This window comes from Myotis brandtii, unplaced genomic scaffold (genome assembly GCF_000412655.1).
Source record: "Myotis brandtii unplaced genomic scaffold, ASM41265v1 scaffold49, whole genome shotgun sequence".
NCBI lineage: Eukaryota > Metazoa > Chordata > Mammalia > Chiroptera > Vespertilionidae > Myotis > Myotis brandtii.
This window is the reverse complement of record NW_005368707.1, coordinates 2,584,051-2,592,716: the sequence shown is the minus strand read 5'-3', so window position 1 is coordinate 2,592,716 and position 8,666 is coordinate 2,584,051.

The following is an 8,666-nucleotide window of genomic DNA, read 5'->3' as shown; positions in this document are numbered from 1 at the left end:
GACCCTTTCACAGGGGTCGCCTAAGACCATCGGAAAACACATATATAATTACATATTGTTTTTGTGATTAATCACTATGCTTTAATTATGTTCAATTTGTAACAATGAAAATACATCCTGCATATCAGATATTTACATTACGATTCATAACAGTAGCAAAATTACAGTTATGAAGTAGCAACGAAAATAATTTTATGGTTGGGGGTCACCACAACATGAGGAACTGTATTAAAGGGTTACGGCATTAGGAAGGTTGAGAACCACAATAAATAAATAAATAAATAAACAAACAAACAAATAAATAAATAAAAGATGTAACAGCCTGGCCGGTGTTGCTCAGTGGTTGAGCATTGACCCATGAACCAGGAGGTCATGGTTGGATTCCTGGTTAGGGCACATGCCTGTGTTGCGGGCTCAATCCCCAGTAGGGGGTGTATAGCAGACAGCTGATCAATGATTCTCATCATTGATGTTTCTATCTCTCTCTCCCTCTCCCCTCCTCTCTGAAATCAATAAAAGCATATTTTTTTAAAATTAAAAGATACGACCTGTGAAGCAAAATAATTAAGCCAACTGCACACCAATCATGCTAATGACCAGTGTCAAAGGCGAACATGAGTGATGTCTTAATCTCACAGAGAGAAAAGGCTGCGTTGGCCACGCTGATCAGAAGTGAGGCTTAGTCACTTAGTCACAGCTTCTAAGAAATTTACTCCAGGATGTGTATCTATCACTTGCTCTAAATCAACAAATTTGCAATTAACTGTCACATTTCAGCTGTACCTGTCAAGGCTTGATTCTCCTCCTCATCCTCCAGCAACAAGCCAAGCCTGGCACAACGGATTAAGAGGAGAGGGCAAAAAAAGGAAAATTCCAATTAGATAAACTTAGTCATCTGTCCAGCAAACCCAGACAATGTCTGTTGGGTCCACTATAGAGCTAAGGGAGTTCTGCAGACAACTGTAGAGGTATCCTCCACTGCTGATGGTTAATTGCCCCTTTTCCTGCCCCCTGATCTCCTGGCTCTGCCTCACCAAGCTGGATCCCCCCAAAATCACCCTTAACTCTTTCTCCCTTACCTCCCATACCCAATTAATTGTAAGTTTTGCCAGCTTAGCCTTTTAAACATTTCTTAATTTATCTCCTCTTTTCATTCCTACCCTTTGGGCAAAACTGCTCTGTTCTGTTTTCACTTACACATAATTCATTCTTTGCAGTTAATTAAACTGAAGAAGCCTGGAAATGAAGTTTGAAACAAAGGTTAATGAGATTCTTTGCCTAGTAACAACACCAAAAGAAAGCTGGATCCACCTTATTTCCTCATTCTCTCAGGTATATGAGGGCCACAGCCTCGCAATGGTCTCCTTGCCCTTGCAAATCCACCATTACTTCAGCATTACTCCCTTACTTGAAGTCGTCCAATGGCTCACTATGCATTCAAGATGAAGCCTGTTCCTCAACATGGTACTGCGGGCGGAAAGCAGGTGGCTTCTGGGGCTTCTGGGGCTGGCCAGCAGCCCGGGATCGAATCTGATCACGGGCGGAAAGCAGGTGGCTTCTGGGGCTTCTGGGGCTGGCCAGCAGCCCGGGATCGAATCTGATCACGGGCGGAAAGCAGGTGGCTTCTGGGGCTTCTGGGGCTGGCCAGCAGCCCGGGATCGAATCTGATCACGGGCGGAAAGCAGGTGGCTTCTGGGGCTTCTGGGGCTGGCCAGCAGCCCGGGATCGAATCTGATCACGGGCGGAAAGCAGGTGGCTTCTGGGGCTTCTGGGGCTGGCCAGCAGCCCGGGATCGAATCTGATCACGGGCGGAAAGCAGGTGGCTTCTGGGGCTTCTGGGGCTGGCCAGCAGCCCGGGATCGAATCTGATCACGGGCGGAAAGCAGGTGGCTTCTGGGGCTTCTGGGGCTGGCCAGCAGCCCGGGATCGAATCTGATCACGGGCGGAAAGCAGGTGGCTTCTGGGGCTTCTGGGGCTGGCCAGCAGCCCGGGATCGAATCTGATCACGGGCGGAAAGCAGGTGGCTTCTGGGGCTTCTGGGGCTGGCCAGCAGCCCGGGATCGAATCTGATCACGGGCGGAAAGCAGGTGGCTTCTGGGGCTTCTGGGGCTGGCCAGCAGCCCGGGATCGAATCTGATCACGGGCGGAAAGCAGGTGGCTTCTGGGGCTTCTGGGGCTGGCCAGCAGCCCGGGATCGAATCTGATCACGGGCGGAAAGCAGGTGGCTTCTGGGGCTTCTGGGGCTGGCCAGCAGCCCGGGATCGAATCTGATCACGGGCGGAAAGCAGGTGGCTTCTGGGGCTTCTGGGGCTGGCCAGCAGCCCGGGATCGAATCTGATCACGGGCGGAAAGCAGGTGGCTTCTGGGGCTTCTGGGGCTGGCCAGCAGCCCGGGATCGAATCTGATCACGGGCGGAAAGCAGGTGGCTTCTGGGGCTTCTGGGGCTGGCCAGCAGCCCGGGATCGAATCTGATCACGGGCGGAAAGCAGGTGGCTTCTGGGGCTTCTGGGGCTGGCCAGCAGCCCGGGATCGAATCTGATCACGGGCGGAAAGCAGGTGGCTTCTGGGGCTTCTGGGGCTGGCCAGCAGCCCGGGATCGAATCTGATCACGGGCGGAAAGCAGGTGGCTTCTGGGGCTTCTGGGGCTGGCCAGCAGCCCGGGATCGAATCTGATCACGGGCGGAAAGCAGGTGGCTTCTGGGGCTTCTGGGGCTGGCCAGCAGCCCGGGATCGAATCTGATCACGGGCGGAAAGCAGGTGGCTTCTGGGGCTTCTGGGGCTGGCCAGCAGCCCGGGATCGAATCTGATCACGGGCGGAAAGCAGGTGGCTTCTGGGGCTTCTGGGGCTGGCCAGCAGCCCGGGATCGAATCTGATCACGGGCGGAAAGCAGGTGGCTTCTGGGGCTTCTGGGGCTGGCCAGCAGCCCGGGATCGAATCTGATCACGGGCGGAAAGCAGGTGGCTTCTGGGGCTTCTGGGGCTGGCCAGCAGCCCGGGATCGAATCTGATCACGGGCGGAAAGCAGGTGGCTTCTGGGGCTTCTGGGGCTGGCCAGCAGCCCGGGATCGAATCTGATCACGGGCGGAAAGCAGGTGGCTTCTGGGGCTTCTGGGGCTGGCCAGCAGCCCGGGATCGAATCTGATCACGGGCGGAAAGCAGGTGGCTTCTGGGGCTTCTGGGGCTGGCCAGCAGCCCGGGATCGAATCTGATCACGGGCGGAAAGCAGGTGGCTTCTGGGGCTTCTGGGGCTGGCCAGCAGCCCGGGATCGAATCTGATCACGGGCGGAAAGCAGGTGGCTTCTGGGGCTTCTGGGGCTGGCCAGCAGCCCGGGATCGAATCTGATCACGGGCGGAAAGCAGGTGGCTTCTGGGGCTTCTGGGGCTGGCCAGCAGCCCGGGATCGAATCTGATCACGGGCGGAAAGCAGGTGGCTTCTGGGGCTTCTGGGGCTGGCCAGCAGCCCGGGATCGAATCTGATCACGGGCGGAAAGCAGGTGGCTTCTGGGGCTTCTGGGGCTGGCCAGCAGCCTGGGATACCACCCGATCACGGGCGGCAGGAGCCTTCTGGGGCTTCTGGGGCCGGCCTGTGGCCGGGATCGGATCTGATCACTGGCAGCAAGGCGGCTTCTGGGGCTTCAGGGGCTGGCCAGCAGCCTGGGATCAGACCCGATCACGGGCGGCAGGAGCCTTCTGGGGCTTCTGCCGGCCTGTGGTGGCCGGGATCGGATCTGATCACTGGCAGCAGGCAGGCGGCTTCTGGGGTCGCACACGCGGGCCTGGATGGCAGCTCACACTGGCGGCTCAAGCTGTCCCACCCTGCCTGCAGTATGCAATTTAGCCGCTATCTTTGTTGGCAGTTAATTTGCATATCACGCCGATTAGCCAATGGGAGGCATAGTGAAGGTACAGTCAATTACCATGTTTGTCTATTATTAGATTAGATAAACTAGTGGCCCGGTGCACAGAAGGGGGGTGTCCCTCAGCCAGGCCTGCACCCTCTACAATCTGGGACCCCTCGGGGGATGTCTCTCTGCCGGTTTATGCCCGATCCCTGTGGGACATCCCTCTCGCAATCTGGGACAACTGGCTCCTAACCGCTCACTCTGCCTGCCAGCCTGCTCACCCCCAACTGGCCCCCCCAATAGCCTTCTCACCCCCAACTGCCCCCTGCCAACCTGCTCACCCCCAACTGCCCTCCCCTTCTGGCCTGATCGCCCCTAACCGCCTCTGCCTCAGCCCCACCACCATGGCTTTGTCTGGAAGGTCTCCCGGAAGGTCTCCCAGTCTAATTAGCATATTACCCTTTTATTAGTATAGATAGAGGCCTGGTGCATGGGTCGGGGCTGGCTGGTCTGCCATGAAGGGGATCTCAGATCAGGGTAGGGGTCTTCACTGGGGGTGGTGCTGGCCTGGGTGAGGGGCTGGAGCAGTTTTCAGGCCAGCCATGCCCCCATAGGGGTGGGGTCCCTGCTGGGAGGCATGGCCAGCCTGAGTGAGGGGCTGAGGGCCGTTTTCAGGCTGGGCACACACCCTTTGGGGTGGGGTTCCCCACTGGGGGGCCTGGACAAGGGGCTGAGGGCTGTTTGGGGGCAGTTTGCAGGCCGGCCAAACCTCCAGCTTTGACTGGAAGGACGTCTGGAAGGTCTCCCAGTCTAATTAGCATATTACTCTTTTATTAGTATAGATATTATATATTTAATTCTTATGTGAAAATCAAGGAAACTATTGAGAAATCTAAAGAAGGTTCTTTCCTGATTAAGGGATATCTTTTTGAAATTGAAAAGAAGAAGTGATAGAGCTGCATATGAAAGAAGTGTAAGAGTGTCCACAAAGCAAAGGAAATTTCAACATTCTGGTATTACCCCAAGTAGAGAGAGAAATTTGTAGTTAAAATATCTAAAAAGTAGAAGTTGCTGTAATAGAAACTAAAAAGACAAAAAGGGAAAAAATAAAATGGTAAGAAATACCAGAAAAATACTAGAATGACTAAAAGAAATTATTTTCACTGAGCTTTATAGAAAAATAAATTCATGATAATATTTGAACAGAATATCAGCAGGTGCTCTGCTGAGTCTTTGAGAATCTAAGTGGATTGGGGGAAGGGAGGAAGGTTGTTCTGATTCTATCGTTGATTTTTTTCACATTGGCATCAACATGAGAGGTTTAATGATCAGGCTGGGAGTGGTGCACATCACTTCTGCTCAGTTCTGTTGGTTAGAACTTAGTCACATGGCTACCAAAATAAATCCCTACCACCCCCATTCCAAATTATTCTTTGCTTGCCCACATTTTCATGTCACATGTTCTCTCTTTTCTCCAATGGATAAACTGCTACTTATTATGTAAGATCTTGCTCTAATATCACTTTCCCTGCAAAACCATCTCCATCTCCAGAAAGTACTCATTACTTTTACTTACCCAACAAAAGCACCAAAAGTACTGATAACTAGACTTATTATAAAAAGTTCTGATTAGCTAGATTTAACTAGACTAGAAGTTCCTCCAGGGTTGGAAGATGCAATATTCACCTTTGTATAGAAAAGGCACAGTTTAATGTCTAGATACAGCACAGAATTGCTCAGTGGATGAATGCAGCTGTAGTATCAACTCAGGTCATCAGGCAAGGAAGACAGCAAAGCCACTCCTGCTGTGCTCCCCTCCAGTGGTCGGTATTTCAGACTAGCCAATCACACTGCAGTAATCATGGGAGGGGTGAAATTACCACTTCTGAGCACCATAGCAAAACTATACCCCACACTTTTTCCTCATGTTCTTTCATATCTAGGAGATCCTACAGCTCTAGCAGAAAAGAGAAGCTCTGTTATAGCCATAGTGAGCCTGAGGCCAGAGGATCACTTTAATTGCATCTATTTCTCCATTTAAAAAAAAGGGTGGGGGGTATCCTCACTGCAGATAAAACAAAAAAAATCAACATTTCTTTTATCATCTTAGCAAATATTTAAAAAATCTTATGCTACTCATTGCTAGAAAGAATGAGATATTTTTCTTATCAACTTAAACTTTTAAACAAACTTAATGCTTAATGTTTGCAAAGATGCATTGAGGCAGGCACTGTCACAGTCTTCAAATATAAGTGGAAGCTGACTCATGGGCCTAGAAAACCACTTGGCAGTACATAGCAAAAAAACATTAAAATGTTTATATCTTCTGTTCCAAGATTCTACTACTATAAATATATACTAAATAAATAAGCAAAGATATCGGCAAAAATTTAAACACATACATGTTCATTATAATATTCTTTATAATGCAACATAAAATAACTAAATGTACACTTTTAAAAACACACACTTTTAAAAGATTTAAAAATATACAAGATGTATAAATAACTTGAATCTACACTGATATAAGCAAATGATTGAATAAATAAACAATTGAGTGTGTAGGGGCAAATGTAGAAGAAGTCTAAATAGTTTCCGCAGACACTCCATTCTCAAGGAGGTTGGACTGAACTCCCACTCCACTGTATACAGTGGCTTCCTTCCAAAGAGGACAGTATGGAAAGGGGGAAGAGAGTAACCGTGCAGTGGAGGAACCTGACAAAACTACTTCAGCCAAATGATCAAAATGACCATCAAAAGTGACCAATTATGTAGATAGTATGTGCCTGGTATTACGTGATGAGAATGGCACTAATGTGGTCTTCCTCCCCCAAACCCATAACACGATGAGACAAAATTATCAGACAGATTCCAACAGAAGGACATTCTACAAGATACCTGACAAGTACTCTTTAAAATCGTCAAGGTCATCAACAACAAGGAAAGTCTAACTGTCATAGCCAAGAGGGGCCTAAATGAAATGTAATATCTTGGACAAAATTATCAGACAGATTCCAACAGAAGGACATTCCACAAGATACCTGGCAAGTACTCTTTAAAATCGTCAAAGTCATCAACAACAAGGAAAGTCTAAAACTGTCATAGCCAAGAGGGGCCTAAATGAAATGCAATATCTTAGATAGGATCTTGGAACTGAAAAAGGGTATGAGGTAAAACCTAAGGAAATATGATTAAAGACTTTAGTTAAAATAACGCTGGTTCATTGATTGTAACTAATGTAAGATGCTCATAATAGGGGAAACAAGGTGCGTGGGAACTTTCTGTACTATCTTCCTAACTTTTCTGTAAACCTAAGACTGTTCCAAATAAAAACCTATATTTCAAAATGTATTACAAATGTACAGAATGGATTGTAATTAATATGCAGCTTAATATGTGAACTAAAAATTAAGATCACATCTCTTTTAATATTAAAATTTCATGGCTTCTAGTGTCCATTTGGTAACCATGAAATTATCTTTTCCTTTCTTATCTACCTTTATTTAGAAGCAAAAACCGAAACCTGAAAGAGGGCCATGTTGGCTGAGTAGTTCTCTTGCAGCCACTCGGTATCATTGTGGGCAGTGGCTGAAGCCACAGCCATCACTATTCTTAACTATTGGCAAAGCACAATGTTGCCACAGGCACCACCACTCGCACCCAGGGGTCCTTAGAGACTGCCAACTCCTCTGCTGCTCAAAGTTCAGAGGACAAGAGACTCTCCTCACAGAGTACTGTGCTCAGGCCTAATAATACTGATAATAATGGTAATGATAACAGCTAACATTTATTGACTACCGGGCATGATTTTAAGCAATTTGCATGCATGAACTCATTTAAACCTCACAACCATCCTAAGGAAAGTCCTACATTATTGCATGCCCATGATAATGCTTGACAGTTTCTTAGAAAACTAAACATATACCATTTGGCCCAGCAAATCCTATTCCTAGTTACTTACCCAAGAGAAATGAAAACTTACATTCATACCAAAACCAGCACATGAATGCTTATAACAACACTAGTGGCCTGGTGCACAAAATTCATGCATGGGGCGGGGGGTGTCCCTCAGCCCAGCCCGGCCTGCACCCTCTCCAATATGGGACCCCTTGGGGGATGTCTGACTGCCGGTTTAGGCCCGATACCACAGGGATCGGGCCTAAACCGGCAGTCGGACATCCCTCTTGCAATCCGGGAACTCTGGCTCCTAACTGCCTGCCTGATCGCCCCTAATCACTCTACCTGCTGGCCTGATCCACCTCAACTGCCCCCTGCCAGCCTGCTTGCCCCCACCTGAGATCCCCGTCCCCCCGTACAGCTGATCGCCTCCAACTGTCCTCCCCTGCTAGCCTGATTGCCCCTAACAGACTCTGCCTTGGTCCCACCACCATGGCTTTGTCCAGAAGGACGTCTGGAAGGTCTCTCAGAAGGTCTCCAGGTCTAATTAGCATATTGCCCTTTTATTAGTATAGACTAGAGGCCCGGTGCACAAAAATTTGTGCACTGGCGGGGGGGTATCCCTCAGCCCCATTTGTGCCCTCTCACAGTCTGGGACCCCTCGGAAGATAATGACCTGCTGGCTTAGGCCCACTCCCAGGTGGCAGAGGGCAGGCCCAATCCCTAGGTGCCTGCCCCGCAGCCCCTGGTCGGGCTCAGAGCAGGGCCAATTGGGGGGTTGGGGCACCGCCCCCTGTCACACTCAAGGCAGGGTCGATGGGGAGGTTGCGGCACTACCCCCTGTCACGCACAGAGCAGGGCCCATCAGGGGGTTTGGAGCTCCGTACCCTGTCACACACAGAGCAGGGCCAATCAGGGGGGTTGGGG